Source organism: Cupressus sempervirens, chromosome 3 (genome assembly GCF_028749045.1).
Source record: "Cupressus sempervirens isolate cs-2001-9-10 chromosome 3, ASM2874904v1, whole genome shotgun sequence".
NCBI lineage: Eukaryota > Viridiplantae > Streptophyta > Pinopsida > Cupressales > Cupressaceae > Cupressus > Cupressus sempervirens.
This window is the reverse complement of record NC_143120.1, coordinates 113810211-113828723: the sequence shown is the minus strand read 5'-3', so window position 1 is coordinate 113828723 and position 18513 is coordinate 113810211. Positions and strand designations below refer to the sequence as shown.

General features: G+C 35.5%; 2 pseudogenes; both read right to left on the bottom strand.

Annotated features, from left to right (window-relative positions):
- Positions 1-1635: 1635 nt before the first annotated feature.
- On the bottom strand, positions 1636-15757 carry LOC149565038 (uncharacterized; annotated as a pseudogene).
- Positions 15758-16576: 819 nt separating this feature from the next.
- The window catches only part of LOC149565037 (uncharacterized), a 167748-nt pseudogene continuing 165811 nt past the window's right edge, over positions 16577-18513 (bottom strand).

The following is an 18513-nucleotide window of genomic DNA, read 5'->3' as shown; positions in this document are numbered from 1 at the left end:
AACCAAGATATTTAGGACTCCAGAAAGAAAATCCACCATTAAATCAAGATCAAAATAGATCTACTTCTCCAACCCAAGTCTTGATGCAAACTGCCTCAACTTTGGTGATCTATCTACACACTCAAGAACAACCTTCACTCTCATACCACCTGACATAGTGCAAGGTAGGAGAATCCCCAAAGGAGATGTCCTAGCCCCTAGCTATACAACCATGCAATAGAAATACAACAACAAGAAGTAACAATGCAAGATCTGATACCAAATCACAACTTTTTATTTATAAAATAATTGTTACATACAATGTGCCAGGCTATAACTCCTCAATTATCTTCAAATACAATAACAATTACAATAATAGTTCTATAGGATCCCTCAAGATCCAATCCAAACCCAAGGTAGTGAAGATCACACTCTCATGGAAACCTCCAAGGATGATATAAACTTGTGCTTGCAAGCCCACTAAGCAATCTCTTTATTTTCCAAGCTGTAGCTACTAGCCCTTCTCCAAATTTTCTCTTCCAAGCTCCTCTACTTTTTCACAATGGATGAATAATAATCTTGCTATAAACTACCTCACATTCGGTACTCTATCCACAGACTCAAGAAAACTCGCTCTCTAGCTACTCCCCACACTCACTCCTCTTCCAAGTGAATGAATAATGACTAAAGAATTCCCTAAAACCCCTAATTATACCAATATAATCCACAAGTCATCCCAAAACTCAAATTAAATACAAATACATAAATTAAATGCCACAAGTTGGCCAACAATAACAATTAAATTCCCAAAATTGATGCCTTAGTAAAATTGTGATATCTCCTAGCTCAAAACGAATTAGAAGTCGTGCTTCAAACCATAGTTATTAATCTAGGCCCTCTTCCATCCCTAAAATTTTCATCCTCTAACACATTTTATAAAATTAGATATACGTCCTACAATAGGAACCAAATTCCTAAGAAAAGTCGAGCTCCTCCTAGACCATGTCGAGTGACCAAAGACCATGTTGAGCAATCATAGACCATGCTGAGCAACAAAGACCATGCCAAGATCCAAGACCATGCCAAGCTCCAAAGACCATGTCGAGCTCCATACACCATGCTAGGCTACAAGACCATACCGAGCTCCAAGACCTCGCCGAGGTCCATAGACCATGCTGAGCTCCCAGACCATGTCGAGCTCTAAGACCATGCCGAGCTCTAAAGACCATGTTGAGCTTCATAGACCATGTCAAGCTCCATATACCATGCCAAGCTCCACAGATCATGCTGAGCTCCTAGAGCATGTCAATCACCATTCCTTCTTCAACCAAGTACCAGTCCAAGCACCCACCAAAGCAACTATTGAGCCTCCTCCCATGAACTTCAATGTAGTCACCAAGGAAAAACAAGATGCTCCAGCATCAAATATAGAGAACTAAATTTTGTTTTCAATATCTATTTTGTTTCATCCTATACATAGAGGTATTATAATATACTATAGTTGACTTAATACATTCTAGTTTAAAAAAAATTGAAATAGCAACAATAAGAAAACAAATACATGTCTAGTACAAAAACTTCATAGTGAATGAGATTAGAGAAAATATTTTAGAAAAAGAAGGGAAGGAGAAGTGAAAGGAGCATAGAACTCCTCTATTAAACAATCTTTTCTTGAATAGTTCATGCAAGAATAACAATATTGTCATCCATAATCTTGAAACATTTTCTCCTATAACTTTTGTTGAAACAAAAGATTACAATAACAATAAAATATCCAATCCAAATCATAATTCAATTCACGTCTCCCAACATAAATATTCATCCCACTTCTATTTACTAACATCTTCATCATATATATTTTTTGAAGGAGTAGATGAGCAATTTATATTTATTTGAAGTCCACGAAGATATACATTATTTGAAAGTGATATTTCTCTAAATGTTAACCACTGTGCCCCTTGTGGTACTCTACCTAAAATATATTAAAAGATATGTTCAAATAACTTAGAAACATGGGAGATTGTAGCTCTAGAGGAATATTTCCAAAAAGATGATTATTTGAAAGATCAAGTGACTCCAATTGCAAAAGCTTTCCAAAAGAAGTAGGAATCTTTTTGTTGACATGGTTTCTTAGCAAATTGATAATTCTTAGACCAATGAGGAATCCAATTCCTAGAGGAATATCATCTGAGAATTTGTTATTTGAGAGATCAAGACATTAGACCCATGCCAAAGATCTCACATATTTTAAATATTTCCCTTTGTTACTTATTACTATTTAATACCAATATGGACTCAAGCTTGAATTCATATATTGAAGGAAGTAATTTGTAGAATCTATTTTATTTTCCATTGCTCTCAAGTTTCTTAAGCTACCTAGAATAACTCCAGATAGATTGTACAATATCAAAAATTGAAGGTTTTGTAATTATGTCAATTCTAATGATATTTCACCTTTGAATTTATTATATCTCAACACCAAAATTCAAAGGCTAGTTAACTCCTTATCCAATTTTGGGTGTTTCCTTGCAAATTATTATAACCCAAATCTAGAACTTCCAAGGAAGTGCAATTTTGAAGTGATAATTGAATTGACCCCTATATTCTGTGTTGGTGTTTGAAAATGTTACCTATTTCCAATTACCCTGATGAGAACAAGATGCATCTAGGGGCAGCTAACTCCCATTATCAACACATCCATTCAGACACCAGGCCAACTATAAGGCTATACTCCTTCTGCACTTCAGGCTCTGCAAAACCTAGGCGGGTGGACCTATAGATTCTTTATATGGTACCAGTTGTCAAAGCATACACTGAATCTAATATGAAGCAGATAAAAACCCCTAAATCTTCTATACTCAACCAGGAATCATAAGCATGAAAAAGCTAAGAACATAACTCATGAAACTGGCAAGCTAAGTGCGGGTTAACATTGAATAGCTTTCAACATAAAAGGGAAAATTGATTTAATATGTTGATAACAGCAAGACCCAAGTATGAACAACAGAACTTAATGATCCTATCTCTGACCAGTGCCTTATTTATTGGGCAATTAAATGAATCATAACCATACATCTCCTGGAAACCTCAGATGTATCTCTACATCAAGATCCTTGATCTATCTTTCACCTTGTGAATAGACATCTGCTACAGAATGAATCTCATACTCAGAACATCCTATCATGAAATCTGCAAACCCTGTGACAAATATCAAGCAATTACATGGTTCTTTGTTCCATAAGCAAGACATTTTAACCCCATACATTTCAAAACGAAATGCAACCTAATTCATGCTCTTTGATCACAAATTAGAAGAATTAACAAAGCCATAATCAGGAGACAAGATTCAGACTAAACTTCAAACCTTTGATGCTCTTTATTTGCTTTCCTTGAAACCAAATACATGAAATGTACAGGAAACAACTCATAAATCACCTAACAGACCAGAACTATCTGCATAAAACATGAATGTTGCTCAATACAAAAGAGAAATGCTGGGTGTGTGGCTTTCACAGCCTGAGCAGAGCTCCAAGAACTGAAAATAGAAAACCAACCAACAACCTTTTTTCAGGGAAGAAGACAGAATATGTATGGAGAAGGCAATTCCCGGATTTGATTTGCAATTGACACTTGTCTATCTGAAAAACCTTCTTAACAGGTTAAAACAACTCTTTAATCTTTCCCCCCAACTGGTGAATCAAATCTTTTCATTTTACCTCTCAAGAGCCTCAAATATCTCAGCAACCTAATGATGAAATAATGTAACTGATTTTGATAAAAAAAAGAACTCAATGTAAAAAGTGAAAATCAGTTCACAGTGACCTCAAAAATGCAAGAAAATTGCTGAGAGTTGATTTTTCTCCATATTCAGATCCCAACAAGCTTTTAAAATTGCCCTCTAATCAATTTTGATGCTCTAGAATCAAGTTTGCTCATTCTGTCGCTAATGGCCCAAGAAACACAAATTGACCTATAACTCGAACTGGTGAGCACCTGTGCAAGAACCAACCTCAAATTTGGAAAATTCAGATCTTCCCGGTTCCGATGGTATATTGGAGTGCCCAATTTGGTTAAAAATTGCCCCAGATATTGCCTTTTGAAAATCTCAGTCTTGTTCATGACTTCCATGTAGTTTTGCAAAAATTATAACTTTTATATAGTTTCAAACTATATGATAAGTGAAAATTTATTTAAAAAAATCAACCCCACATGATCTTTTAGAAAAAAAAATTAAATTTTTTTTTTTTTTTAACCTTTGAAAATTCCACCATATGTTTCACTCGGGTCAAACTTGGTTTGACCATATCGCCATGTGTCACGTGCTGATTCGCTGATTTGACTCTTGCCGGATTCTTGAGTTTTTCGGCAACCTCGCTATATCGCTAGCCAGATTTTTGAGATTTTCCGGCAAGCGACATAGCGACCTGCCGGATTTTTGACTTTTCCGGCCGGATTAACTGCTGACGTCATCATTTGGGCATGCATTTTTATTTAAAATTTATTATGTCATTTCACCAGGTCGGATGACTGGGACCTGCGCAGTCAAGCTTTGCCTTCAAAAGGCTCACATTTCAATTCACAATGTTATGTGAGTGCAATTGTATTTAAAATATGAAATAGCTTCTCCACTTACCAATGTGGGATAATGCTTTTTGACTGGTTCCTCTCTGTGCACAGCCTTCTCATTGAATATCCATCTCTCACTAAAACATGAGCTCCTCTTTATTTGCCCATGGCTTCTATTTTTAATATGCGTGGGTCTGATTGTCACGGGCTTCATATAATTCTTGGACTACCCTTATTTGCTGGCTTCTCCAATCAACTTGCTATTAACGTTTTTTATTTACTACAGCTTCCAATTTTGGCATCCCTTTTAATGCACAGACCTCTATTTGCTTTGCCATTTGCTTGAGTTCTTTGGTATTTGCTGTGGCCTGTTCCTGTGGCTTGCCTTTTTACTTGCAACAGGATTCCTTTTAACAAAGTGTGGTTTGTTTCTTTTGTATGGTTGTGCAAGCTCTCTTGCTGCAAACTCTGCCTACGTGGATATTTTTCTTGCATGTTTTCCCTTTAAATGCATTTGGGACTAGTTTTTTATGCTATGAGCTATGTTTTTGTCTTAAACCACTGGAAGCTTGTTTCATGGCCTGCTCTTTGATTGTGTTAGTGCTCTGCTCTCTTCATTTGTTTTGATGTTGAAACTTCCTTATGATGGTGTTGACTACTGCTCAGTGCCCTTTATCTTTGTCATTTTGTGGCTGTAGGTAACTCCTTTTGTATTGAATGGCCTACTTTGCTTGAAAGCTGCCCTGCTCTGCTCACGTGGCCTTTTGCTTTTATGGTGTGTGCCTTGAGAAAGGCTACTTCTTTGACCTGTGTGTATGGGGTCTCCTGCATTTCACTCAGCCTTGGAAGGCTCTCTACTTTTTGTAGCCGGCTGCATTTTTTATGTCTAACCTCATTCTTCTCCAATGCAACTTACTTTCAATTTCACCATGGTGGTCCAATTCATTTTAGAAAGTAAATCATTTTGTCTCATTGTAGATTTATCCAATGACTCCATAGCAATGACTGCAATTAAAAACAATCATAGGAACATTACTTTAAAACTCCATTTTAATCATTTCCGCACCATTGTGCAAATTGTGTCAGGAGGTTTGCCAGGTGGCTATAAAAGCTAACTTAATCAAGTAACCAAGTTGTAAAAATTGGCATGAGTGTTCAATCCTGTATACTTTACCACACTGCAAATTTTTAGCCCATGACGAATTTCCAGTCAAAAGATTTTAATTGCCGAACATCCATACTTCAAATATCCTGCAGGCAGACAATGTTTAAAAACATAAACTGGGCTCGGATTCGGCATCATAAACTAGGTTATTGATCACTTGGGTTTCTGAAAATTGGGATATAGGTTCTTTGCCATGAGGAGAATGGAATTCTATAGTTTGGGCTCTTGATGAATCACCGGGCACATTTGGCGAATTTCCGAAAATAGGCACTTGGAAATTTTAACTGGCAAATGTGTCAAAAAGTGATTTTTGACAAATGTACGGACATAAGAAAGTATGCAAATGGATTCATCATGACTTAAGAATTGGCATACTTCAAGGATTTTTAGGAGACAACACAATGATATAATCCATTTAGGCTCACCAATCACAGGATCAAAGTTATAACGTGCCGAACAGGGCTACGGATCAATCTGGATACCTTAGCCGTAACAAAACAATGCAAACTGGGTTTTTGATCATGTTAGCAAACTGATCAAATGGATTCGACATGATCTAAAAATTGGAATATATGAAGTGTCTTACCCCTAGAACACAATGCAAAAAGGATTTTTTCATTTGGGTCAACTGGGTCAAAGATATGATTGGTCGAACAGGGCTTCCCAGAATTGTGAACAACTAGTTAAATGCACAAAGCAATGAATGACCAACTTTGTGGGGTGCAAAACCTAGTCAAACGGATTCAAAATGACTTGAAAATTGAAACATAGGTTCTCTATTATGAACACTAAACATCTACAAAGTGACTAGTCATGACACAGTCCTAGGTAAAAGATATTCAGATGCAAACTGGGCCTCTGATCGCTATTTGACACTTGGGCAGAATTGCAAATTTTGACACTAGCTCAAAATGGGACTTCACAGAATGGTTCGAAATGTCAGTTTAACTTCATAGAACACATAGATGCACTAAATGAAAGGTGTTAGAAACATTAAACACCTCTTAGGCCTCAGACTAACAACCGGGTACAATCTCATTTAAAAGCATTTATAGGGCTAATTTTTCTCGACAGGGTTCAAAATTGACCATGCAAATTTTAGCGCCAACAGTGGCTCTGTCTGGGGATGCATGTCCCTTGCGGGCATGGCAAGGATTTAGATCTCTGGAGGAAGCAGACCACACAACTGAACAGCAAAACTCTCTCGAACAGCTTTATTGAAAACAGGGAAACAACTACAACTACCAAGACTATGTACACACGATGGCCCCGGGCCACTGAACTTCAGCAAAATTGTTTACCTCTGTCATAAACATGATTCTTATCTGAACTTTCATGAGGTAAACTGAATTTTCTTCTTCTATTAGTTTCACCAATCATATTATCATCGTATGACAAATCACTTGGCAAAACAAAATCAGCACTCTTACTTCCATAATGCATATAAAAACTATATTCATCTTCAACCGTTAGCTCATTATGAAAGTTCTGATCAGCATGCTCAAAAATATCAGACTGAAACTGAAAACCTTCTCTAACAAATGACTCATGCATGCTATCATTTTCGAATATGAAGGTTTCATATTCAACTTGGGGAAAAGGATCACTCATACCTTGAAAATGTTATTCCTTATACATAACCGGATGATGTTCAAACGAACATTCTGACTTGTACTCACATATATCATCAATGTCAAAATCTGAGACTAATCTATAATCTTCAAATGGTTCTTCACAATCAGCAAACAAATTAGTCTTCACATCGGAGAGTTCATCATGAATCTCGTTGCAAGGTATAGGTAGATTTTCAATAACTGTCTTATTAAACACCTTGTTATCATAATCAGATGTAACATCATGATCATACTCACTGTCATATTTGGAAGAAGAACAGTTTGGCCTCTTACAGCAGTAAGAAAAAGTATCATCATTAAACTTATTTTCTTCTAAATCTAAACTCTCCATGTGTTCTTCAAAAAGAGGATTGATAACTCCATGCAAAACGCCTTTGTAGACATTAGGACAAGTAATGTGCTGATCAACATCAAACTCCTCACCATATAACAGATTAGTGAAAACTTTAAAATCATTTCTAACATCACTATCATGGACACTTTCAACATATGAAGAAGAAAAATCAGAATCGTATGAAGACCCAACATCCACTCTGTCAACGAAGCATGTAGAATTTAGATCAAAGTTATTTTCATTGTCTCCATATAGGTGATTCAAATGTCTTGCAAGAAAATCATCATTTATCTTACCAATAGGTGCTGATGCATTAATCTCAGAGTCAATCACGTACTGATCATCATTACATTCATCCTCAAGACACTCTTCTACACAATTAGGTAATACGTCTTTATGGATAACCTGTTTGTCTTCATATTGTGTAGACACATTTTCTTCATAACTTTCAATCTCAAACTGGTTTACACAATTCTGATATGGAAACTCACTTTCAGATTCAGAAACAACATTCGTACCTTTATTAGCAAGAGAACACTCACTTCCATCATTGCTCTCTTCTTCCCAATCAGCATCTGATTCACATGAAGACAAACACATACTAGCACTATCCTCTTCTTGACTTGAGTAATAACTCTCATCATCAGCTTCATATGACACCTCTTGATAATATATTGGATCAGCAACATAATTATCACTTGGAAAATGACTCTCAGCTTTATCATACTCACATTGATATGATTGTCTTTCAACTTCAGATTTAATAACGTTCTCAACATGATGCAATCTCTCAATGAGATAATTCATTTCTTGCCTATCCTGTTGGTCAAGAGAATGCATCTCTACCGCTGAAACATTATCAACATATGAGCTTAGTTCTTCTGACTGTGACTGAGATACATATGATTTACATTCTTTATATTGTGTCATCTTGCCATGACATGTCGGATCAGCAATTTCACCTTTATCACTTGATAGATAACTTTTGGTTTGCTCCTCCTCATACTGAGATGAATACCTTTCCTCTTCCTGATTTATTATGTTTTCAACACAATGCAAATTATCAATGGGAAAATGAATGGCTGGATTTATATCTTGCGTGGATGACTCATCAAGTGAATCAATTCTATCATTCACTGTTGTAATACCATAAACATGTGCATTCACTTCATCATGAATGGAATCATTTCTTTTTTCCAACAGAGAAATTTCATGTTCACATGTTTTTATTTCTGAGGCTTCAACAAAACTATTTACAACAGCAGGAGTGCTTATTTGTTGATCTGAAATCAAACACTCCTTATGACATTGGCTTGTGCTTTGCACCTCATATTGCCAGCCAATATTTCTAGAGAAGTGACTACGGGTTAAGCCATATTTTATGTTATTCTCAATCTCTATAGCTGTCATGAATGCATGATGTAAAGTTCTAGGTTCCTTATCTCTCAACATATAGTTCATCTTTTTATCAAAAGCACCGAGATAAACCACTAAACACATTTGATCATCCGGCTTGTAACTTTCAGGAAATTCACTCAAAATCTTTGCAAATCTGATATTAAATTCAGGAACTAACTCACCATTCCTGATTTCAATTTTCAAAAACTTATCAAAATATTCAGAGATGCTTACTCTTTCCCCGAACTGCATCATGAAGGCTGATAATAATTCATCCCAGGATGAAATTGAACATGCTAGTAAAAATGAAAACTAGTCCCTAGCATCATCCTCTAAAGTCTGAACAAACAATTTCATCTGAATGTCTTCATGAGCAATTTCAAAATCACCAACCAAGTCACTAAACAGCTGAACATGATGACTGGCTGAATTTTCATGGTTTCCACCAAACTTAGGCAAATACTTTCTGAGGTTACAAGGCATAGTATTCGGGAAACCATGAATACCATTAAAATTCAATGGCATATACCTCCTGGTAGAAACAGATCTAAAACTTTCACTAACAGGCTGCATATTAGATGAGATAAAACTTAACATTCTTCAAAGTCAAGACTCATTCACCATTAAACACTTCCAAAATTTATTAATTGCAGCAGATCTGGAGTTCTTTCTACCAATTCAAAACTTCAAATACACTTCACAACTTCAAAACAACAATTGAAACTCGTTCTAATGAAGTGCATAAAACTTATCAAATCATTCTCCTCTTCTTAGTGCTAAAACTTCACTTGATGGAGAACACATATGTGGAACTCACTTTCATTGAAAAGAAATCATATGAAAGCATAAAATACCTCAAGTGTTGCTGCATGAAACCATTGATCTGCTGATTGGCCTGGTGCTAATCTAAATTCTTTACACCACTGATCAAACCTTACAGAGTCGTCATCTCCTTGAGGAGAATTAAATGACATCACTGCTGTGATTCATCTTTATCATTACAAATTCTTATAACAGCAAATCAAACAACACTTACTAGTCAGAAACTTATAATAGATATCTCTTCTTGCTTGCAAATTCACCTAATTTTCAGATCTGCTTGATTACACTGAAAACTCTTGAAAACAATTTATACATCACTGATCTACAATGATTTAGAGATCCTTTAAGTAGAGTCGCCACTCACTATTGTGAGAAAGATTTGAAACAATGATTTATAACATGGCAGATCTGTACTGACAATTCAACTTGAAAATTTTGAAAGTCACCAAACACCTTGAAGAGAAACAAACTTTTAATCACAATTCTGACTCTGAAATTACAACAGCACTTTGAAAACAAGGTCCGGTTGAATTGATTGAAAATAAAACTTGAGGAGAGCACAATCTGAACTCAACCAATAAGTCACTGTTGCAAGTGGATAAAACATACTGGGGTGCATGATTTGGAGTAAGAAAACTGGAAAGAACATTAGAGAACTTACTGCTGAAAATTTTTAATGCACTTCTAATGCTGTATTGAATCTCTTCTTTTCAAATTCTCAAGGTTTGTCTTGAATCTGATCCAATACATTCCCCAGCAGAGTCGCCATTTTGTTGGTGTTTGAAAATGTTACCTATTTCCAATTACCCTGATGAGAACAAGATGCATCTAGGGGCAGCTAACTCCCATTATCAACACATCCATTCAGACACTAGGCCAACTATAAGGCTATACTCCTTCTGCACTTCAGGCTCTGCAAAACCTAGGCGGGTGGACCTATAGATTCTTTATATGGTACCAGTTGTCAAAGCATACACTAAATCTAATATGAAGCAGATAAAAACCCCTAAATCTTCTATACTCAACCAGGAATCATAAGCATGAAAAAGCTAAGAACATAACTCATGAAACTGGCAAGCTAAGTGTTAACATTGAATAGCTTTCAACATAAAAGGGAAAATTGATTTAATATGTTGATAACAGCAAGACCCAAGTATGAACAACAGAACTTAATGATCCTATCTCTGACCAGTGCCTTATTTATTGGGCAATTAAATGAATCATAACCATACATCTCCTGGAAACCTCAGATGTATCTCTACATCAAGATCCTTGATCTATCTTTCACCTTGTGAATAGACATCTGCTACAGAATGAATCTCATACTCAGAACATCCTATCATGAAATTTGCAAACCCTGTGACAAATATCAAGCAATTACATGGTTCTTTGTTCCATAAGAAAGACATTTTAACCCCATACATTTCAAAACAAAATGCAACCTAATTCATGCTCTTTGATCACAAATTAGAAGAATTAACAAAGCCATAATCAGGAGACAAGATTCAGACTAAACTTCAAACCTTTGCTGCTCTTTATTTGCTTTCCTTGAAACCAAATACATGAAATGTACAGGAAACAACTCATAAATCACCTAACAGACCAGAACTATCTGCATAAAACATGAATGTTGCTCAATACAAAAGAGAAATGCTGGGTGTGTGGCTTTCACAGCCTGAGCAGAGCTCCAAGAACTGGAAATAGAAAACCAACCAACAACCTTTTTTCAGGGAAGAAGACAGAATATGTATGGAGAAGGCAATTCCCGGATTTGATTTGCAATTGACACTTGTCTATCTGAAAAACCTTCTTAACAGGTTAAAACAACTCTTTAATCTTTCCCCCCAACTGGTGAATCAAATCTTTTCATTTTACCTCTCAAGAGCCTCAAATATCTCAGCAACCTAATGATGAAATAATGTAACTGATTTTGATAAAAAAAAGAACTCAATGTAAAAAGTGAAAATCAGTTCAGAGTGACCTCCAAAATGCAAGAAAATTGCTGAGAGTTGATTTTTCTCCATATTCAGATCCCAACAAGCTTTTAAAATTGCCCTCTAACCAATTTTGATGCTCTAGAATCAAGTTTGCTCATTCTGTCGCTAATGGCCCAAGAAACACAAATTGACCTATAACTCGAACTGGTGAGCACCTGTGCAAGAACCAACCTCAAATTTGGAAAATTCAGATCTTCCCGGTTCCGATGGTATATTGGAGTGCCCAATTTGGTTAAAAATTGCCCCAGATATTGCCTTTTGAAAATCTCAGTCTTGTTCATGACTTCCATGTAGTTTTGCAAAAAATTTAACTTTTATATAGTTTCAAACTATATGATAAGTGAAAATTTATTTAAAAAAATCAACCCCACATGATCTTTTAGAAAAAAAAATTAAATTTTTTTTTTTTTTTAACCTTTGAAAATTCCACCATATGTTTCACTCGGGTCAAACTTGGTTTGACCATATCGCCATGTGTCACGTGCTGATTCGCTGATTTGACTCTTGCCGGATTCTTGAGTTTTCCGGCAACCTCGCTATATCGCTAGCCGGATTTTTGAGATTTTTCGGCAAGCGACATAGCGACCTGCCGGATTTTTGACTTTTCCGGCCGGATTAACTGCTGATGTCATCATTTGGGCATGCATTTTTATTTAAAATTTATTATGTCATTTCACCAGGTCGGATGACTGGGACCCGCGCAGTCAAGCTTTGCCTTCAAAAGGCTCACATTTCAATTCACAATGTTATGTGAGTGCAATTGTATTTAAACTATGAAATAGCTTCTCCACTTACCAATGTGGGATAATGCTTTTTGACTGGTTCCTCTCTGTGCACAGCCTTCTCATTGAATATCCATCTCTCACTAAAACATGAGCTCCTCTTTATTTGCCCATGGCTTCTATTTTTAATATGCGTGGGTCTGATTGTCACGGGCTTCATATAATTCTTGGACTACCCTTATTTGCTGGCTTCTCCAATCAACTTGCTATTAATGTTTTTTATTTACTACAGCTTCCAATTTTGGCATCCCTTTTAATGCACAGACCTCTATTTGCTTTGCCATTTGCTTGAGTTCTTTGGTATTTGCTGTGGCCTGTTCCTGTGGCTTGCCTTTTTACTTGCAACAGGATTCCTTTTAACAAAGTGTGGTTTGTTTCTTTTGTATGGTTGTGCAAGCTCTCTTGCTGCAAACTCTGCCTACATGGATATTTTTCTTGCATGTTTTCCCTTTAAATGCATTTGGGACTAGTTTTTTATGCTATGAGCTATGTTTTTGTCTTAAACCACTGGAAGCTTGTTTCATGGCCTGCTCTTTGATTGTGTTAGTGCTCTGCTCTCTTCATTTGTTTTGATGTTGAAACTTCCTTATGATGGTGTTGACTACTGCTCAGTGCCCTTTATCTTTGTCATTTTGTGGCTGTAGGTAACTCCTTTTGTATTGAATGGCCTGCTTTGCTTGAAAGCTGCCCTGCTCTGCTCACGTGGCCTTTTGCTTTTATGGTGTGTGCCTTGAGAAAGGCTACTTCTTTGACCTGTGTGTATGGGGTCTCCTGCATTTCACTCAGCCTTGGAAGGCTCTCTACTTTTTGTAGCCGGCTGCATTTTTTATGTCTAACCTCATTCTTCTCCAATGCAACTTACTTTCAATTTCACCGTGGTGGTCCAATTCATTTTAGAAAGTAAATCATTTTGTCTCATTGTAGATTTATCCAATGACTCCATAGCAATGACTGCAATTAAAAACAATCATAGGAACATTACTTTAAAACTCCATTTTAATCATTTCCGCACCATTGTGCAAATTGTGTCAGGAGGTTTGCCAGGTGACTGTAAAAGCTAACTTAATCAAGTAACCAGGTTGTAAAAATTGGCATGAGTGTTCAATCCTGTATACTTTACCACACTGCAAATTTTTAGCCCATGACGAATTTCCAGTCAAAAGATTTTAATTGCCGAACATCCATACTTCAAATATCCTGCAGGCAGACAATGTTAAAAAACATAAACTGGGCTCGGATTCGGCATCATAAACTAGGTTATTGATCACTTGGGTTTCTGAAAATTGGGATATAGGTTCTTTGCCATGAGGAGAATGGAATTCTATAGTTTGGGCTCTTGATGAATCACCGGGCACATTTGGCGAATTTCCGAAAATAGGCACTTGGAAATTTTAACTGGCAAATGTGTCAAAAAGTGATTTTTGGCAAATGTACGGACATAAGAAAGTATGCAAATGGATTCATCATGACTTAAGAATTGGCATACTTCAAGGATTTTTAGGAGACAACACAATGATATAATCCATTTAGGCTCACCAATCACATGATCAAAGTTATAATGTGCCGAACAGGGCTACGGATCAATCTGGATACCTTAGCCGTAACAAAACAATGCAAACTGGGTTTTTGATCATGTTAGCAAACTGATCAAATGGATTCGACATGATCTAAAAATTGGAATATATGAAGTGTCTTACCCCTAGAACACAATGCAAAAAGGATTTTTTCATTTGGGTCAACTGGGTCAAAGATATGATTGGTCGAACAGGGCTTCCCAGAATTGTGAACAACTAGTTAAATGCACAAAGCAATGAATGACCAACTTTGTGGGGTGCAAAACCTAGTCAAACGGATTCGAAATGACTTGAAAATTGAAACATAGGTTCTCTATTATGAACAATAAACATCTCCAAAGTGACTAGTCATGACACAGTCCTAGGTAAAAGATATTCAGATGCAAACTGGGCCTCTGATCGCTATTTGACACTTGGGCAGAATTGCAAATTTTGACACTAGCTCAAAATGGGACTTCACAGAATGGTTCGAAATGTCAGTTTAACTTCATAGAACACATAGATGCACTAAATGAAAGGTGTTAGAAAAATTAAACACCTCTTAGGCCTCAGACTAACAACCGGGTACAATCTCATTTAAAAGCATTTATAGGGCTAATTTTTCTCGACAGGGTTCAAAATTGACCATGCAAATTTTAGCGCCAACAGTCTGTTCCCTCCTAATTTCAACATATTAAGGAAAACCATTCCCTTAATCTCTAATTCCAAATCATTATTTTCTATATTTAACACTTCTAATGTTGCTATGCAATTTTCAAAAGTTGGAAAATAATTTCTAGTGAGCTTGTTATTTGACACATCTAGAACCTCCAAGTGATGTCCACAAATATAATCCAAAAAGGGGCTAGTTATATTATTATCTACAAGTGACAAATAGTTGAGTTGTCTTTGATCATAAGTACCCTTTTTTTGTAAAATGATGCTATCAAATTGATTCTCAAAATTTTTGAAGAATTGGAGATTAAGATGAGGATGCTAATACTTTCCCTTGTAATGTATTTCTATGCAAGTCAATATATTGAGCACCAAACTTAATAAATTGAGATGAAAAATACCTTCCTCCAAATTGATTACAAGAGAGATTAAGGATGTATAATGGTATGAGATCCCACAACCAATCTAGAATATTTTCACTCAAATAATTATTGGACAAGTCAAGATCTTCTATCATGTATTGAGTGTATATAAAAGATGGTAAATTTCCATCTATATTATAAGAACTCAAGTCCAAAGAGTCAAACTGAAATTTGGGGGTCAAATATTTCTCAGCTTTTACTCTCAAGAAATTTTGAGAAAGACTCAAGTCACAAATCTTTGTGAAATTTTCTAGCTGAGAGAGTGAAAGATTTTACCCCAAAGAGTAATTTGAGAGATCAAGCTCACCCAAGGAAGATCATAATTATAGGAAATATCCAAAAAATTTAAGCTTGACATGTTTCCAATCTCACTTGGGATTTGGCCACTAAAACCATTTGCACTGATGTCCAAAAATTTCAAGTTTGACATGTTCCCGATCTCACTAGGAATTTATCTAGTAAGTTGACAAAATGGCAAGCTCAAATGTGTCAATATCCTAAGGCTTTAGAGATGTGAAGGGAATGGAAGAGGGGACAAGTCAACATACGTGATGTTGAGGTACTCGAAATAGTGCAACAAGAATAAATTGAGGAATGTCTCTCTGCTAAAAATGGATGAAATGTACTCAATAAATAATGTTTAGTGAGTGAGTGGTAGCAAAGATCCATATGAAGCATGTGGTTAGTGAGGGAGTGGCAGACAATTCCCATCATGAATCCAAGTGGTCATATGGGTTAAGAAGGTGTTGATTGAAGTGGTTGAGGGAAGAAAATTTGTAAGGGCATTCTCACTAGGAAAAGAAGAAATTTTGTAACTCTTAACTTGTTGACATTTAATATAATTTCTTATTTGTAGAAATAGCTTTCTCTTGGGGCTGTCTCTAGGGATGATATATCCAAAAATATTCTATCATTGTGTTACAAATTTCTTTATGCACTTTTATTGTTGAAGTTAGCATAGTTGCGTAATTTTTTAATAGTATCCATGAACTAATTTTTTTCCTTTAAATAATCTTGATAAGATAGGAGATTAATAATCAGTGGTTACAATAACAAATTTTCACATCTTCTATAGATATTTCTCCTTGATTGAATAGTTTACCACATCCATGGTGGCATAGGCATAGATGTGTGAGACATGTTTTCCTTTCTTAGGCATTCAAATAGGATGCTACTCATTTCCCCATCTTATTAGTAGTCATTGATGCCACTTTAACTTGCATTCATGTTTTCTATAATAAAACAACTCCTATTTACTCACATATTCATCATAAATATTGTTTGAAGTTGCAAAAGAACAATTTATGTTGATTTGAAGCCCACAAAGACATTTATTATTTGAAAATGGCATTTCACCAAATGTTAACCATTGTGCTCCTTGTCGTATTCTACCTAAAAATTTATTAAAAGATATGTTCAAACAACTTAGAAATGTGAAAGATCGTAGCTCTAGAGGAATAATTCCAATAAGATTTTTATATGAAAGGTCAAGTGACTCCAATTGCACATGATGTCCAAAAGAAGTAGGAATGTTTCCATTGAGATTATTTCTCAAAAAATTGAGAACTCTTAGACCAATGAGGAATCCAATGCATGGAGGAATATCACCTAAGAAGTTGTTATTTGAGAGATCAAGACATTGAACCCATGCCAAAGATCTCACATATTCTAGAAATAGTCCTTTGTTGTTGATTACCATTTTATCTACATAAGTAATTAAGCTTGAATTTGTCTATTAGAGAAGAAAATTTGAAACATCTGTTCAATTTGTCATTGCTCTCAACTTTCTTAAGATACTCAAAATAGTTCCAGATAGATTATTACTTGAAAAAATCAAGACTTGAAGGTTTTGTAATTTTGTCAACTGAAATGGTATTCCACCTTCCAATTTATTAGACCTCAACACCAAAATTCCAAGGCCAACTAATTTTCCTATCCAATTTGGAATGGTTCCTTGCATATTATTATACTCCAAGTTTGGAACCTCCAAAGTAGTGCAATTTTGAAGTGATGTTGGAATTTATCCCTATAGTTTGTTACCTCCTAATTTCAAAGTTTTAATACAAACTATTCTCCTTATCTCTCCTTCCAATCTATTATTTTCTAAATTTAACACTTCTAGTGTTAATGTGCAAATTTCCTATGAGTTTTTTATTTGATACATCCAAAACCTCCAAATGATTTCATCTACAAATATAATGTCGAAAGGAACTAGTTATATTACTATTTGCAAGTGACAAATAATTAAGTTTCTTTTGGTTAGACTCTACCATTTATTTTTGAAATGATGGCACCATCAAATTGATGCTCATACATCTCCAATAATTCAACATCCAGATGAGGAGGAAAGACATTCCCTTGTAATTTTTGTCTTTGTAAGTCAACATTTTGGGCACCAAACTTATAGAATTTAAATGACAAAGGCGTTCCTCTGAGTTGGTTACAAGAGAGATTGAGTTTATATAAGGATGTAAAATCCCACAACCAATGTGGAATATTTCCACTGAGAGAATTTTTTGACAAGTCAAGATCTTATATAGTATATTGAATGTATATAAAAGTTGGAAAATTTCCATCCATGTTACATGAACTCAAGCTCAAATAGTCAAAATGAAATTTGGGGATCCAAGAGTCTTCTATAATGCCTCGCCAGGGAAGTCAAAATAAGTTAACCTAAAGTTTCACTAAGTTTGCCAAATAATTTTGTTTTGAAAGATAATAAAAAACAAGAGATTACATAGTAGAAGAAATAATTCACATACATACAACAATCATAAATAGATTGCATCTCTTAAGGGTTCCATGACATTGAATCACATGTAATAGTTTACTAATATTAAATCTAACACATAACCAAAATCCACATCATGGAATAAATGGCAAGTATGAATCCAATTAAATAATATACAATTACATATGATGCTACTTGTCATAACTAGAATGCATAATCATCCATTATACAAGTCATAGGGTATGAAAACACTACTATGTTTAGGCCTAAATTGCGATAGCAGGCCGTCACAATTATGACAATAACCTGTCGCCTAACTAACATCAGTCAAAATTAGCTCCCGTTAGAAGGGTGTTAGACTTTTGTTGTCAAAATTTGTAATGGAAAGGGTAACCATTACAATTATGATGGCTACAGGTGTCATAAATTGGGCTACAATTCTAGCAAACCATTCA